The following is a 1884-nucleotide window of genomic DNA, read 5'->3' on the forward strand; positions in this document are numbered from 1 at the left end:
ATCATGAGAGATTACTACAAGCAACTCTATGCCAATAAAATGGACAACCTGGAAGAAATGGACAAATTCTTAGAAATGCACAACCTGCCAAGACTGAATCAGGAAGAAATAGAAAATATGAACAGACCAATCACAAGCACTGAAATTGAAACTGTGATTAAAAATCTTCCAACAAACAAAAGCCCAGGACCAGATGGCTTCACAGGTGAATTCTATTAAACATTTAGAGAAGAGCTAACACCTATCCTTCTCAAACTCTTCCAAAATATAGCAGAGGGAGAAACACTCCCAAACTCATTCTACGAGGCCACCATCACCCTGATACGAAAACCAGACAAAGATGTTACAAAGAAAGAAAACTACAGGCCAATATCACTGCGGAACATACATGCAAAAATCCTCAACAAAATATTAGCAAGCAGAATCCAACAGCACATTAAACGGATCATACACCATGATCAAGTGGGGTTTATTCCAGGAATGAAAGGATTCTTCAATATATGCAAATCAATCAACGTGATACACCATATTAACAAATTGCAGGAGAAAAACTATATGATCATTTCAATAGATGCAGAGAAACCTTTCAACAAAATTCAACATCCATTTATGATAAAAAGCCTGCAGAAAGCAGGCATAGAGGGAAATTTCCTCAACATAATAAGGTCATATATGACAAACCCACAACCAACATTGTCCTCAATGGTGAAAAACTGAAAGCATTTCCACTAAGATCAGGAACAAGACAAGGTTGCCCACTCTCAACACTCTTATTCAACATAGTTTTGGAAGTTTTAGCCAAAGCAATCAGAGAAGAAAAGGAAATAAAAGGAATCCAAATCGGAAAAGAAGTAAAGCTGTCACTGTTAGCAGATGACATGACACTATACATACAGAATCCTAAAGATGCCACCAGAACACTACTAGAGCTAATCAATGAATTTGGTAAAGAAGCAGGATACAAAATTAATGCATAGAAATCTCTGGCATTCCTATACACTAATGATGAAAAATCTGAAAGTGAAATCAAGAACACTCCCATTTACCATTGCAACAGAAAGACTAAATTATCTAGGAATAAACCTACCTAAGGAGATACGTATGCAGAAAATTATAAGACACTGATGAAAGAAATTTAAAAGATACACATAGATGGAGAGATATACCATGTTCTTGAATTGGAAGAATCAACATTGTGAAAATGACTCTACTACCCAAAGCAATCTACAGATTCAATGCAATCCCTATCAAACTACCACTGGTATCTTTCACAGAATTAGAACAAAAAATTTCACAATATGTATGGAAACACAAAAGACCCCGAATAGCCAAAGCAATCTTGAGAACGAAAAACAGAGCTGGAGGAATCAGGCTCCCTGACTTCAGACTATACTACAAAGCTGTAGTAATCAAGACAGTATGGTACTGGCACAAAAACAGAAAGATAGATCAATGGGACAGGATAGAAAGACCAGAGATAAACCCACACACATATGGTCACCTTATCTTTGATAAAGGAGACAAGAATATACAGTGGAGAAAGGACAGCCTCTTCAATAAGTGGTGCTGGGAAAACTGGACAGGTACGTGTAAAAGTATGAGATTAGATCACTCCCTAACACCATACACAAAAATAAGCTCAAAATGGATTAAAGAATCCTAAATGTAAGGCCAGAAACTATCAAACTCTTAGAGAAAAATATAGGCAGAACACTCTATGACATAAATCGCAGCAAGGTCCTTATTTACCCACCTCTTAGAGAAATGGAAATAAAAACAAAAATAAACAAATGGGACCTAATGAAACTTCACACCTTTGCACAGCAAAGGAAACCATAAACAAGACCAAAAGACAACCCTCAGAATGGGAGAAAATATTTGCAA

This window comes from Neophocaena asiaeorientalis, unplaced genomic scaffold (assembly GCF_003031525.2).
Source record: "Neophocaena asiaeorientalis asiaeorientalis breed wild unplaced genomic scaffold, Neophocaena_asiaeorientalis_V1.1 scaffold362, whole genome shotgun sequence".
In the NCBI taxonomy this organism is placed as follows: domain Eukaryota; kingdom Metazoa; phylum Chordata; class Mammalia; order Artiodactyla; family Phocoenidae; genus Neophocaena; species Neophocaena asiaeorientalis.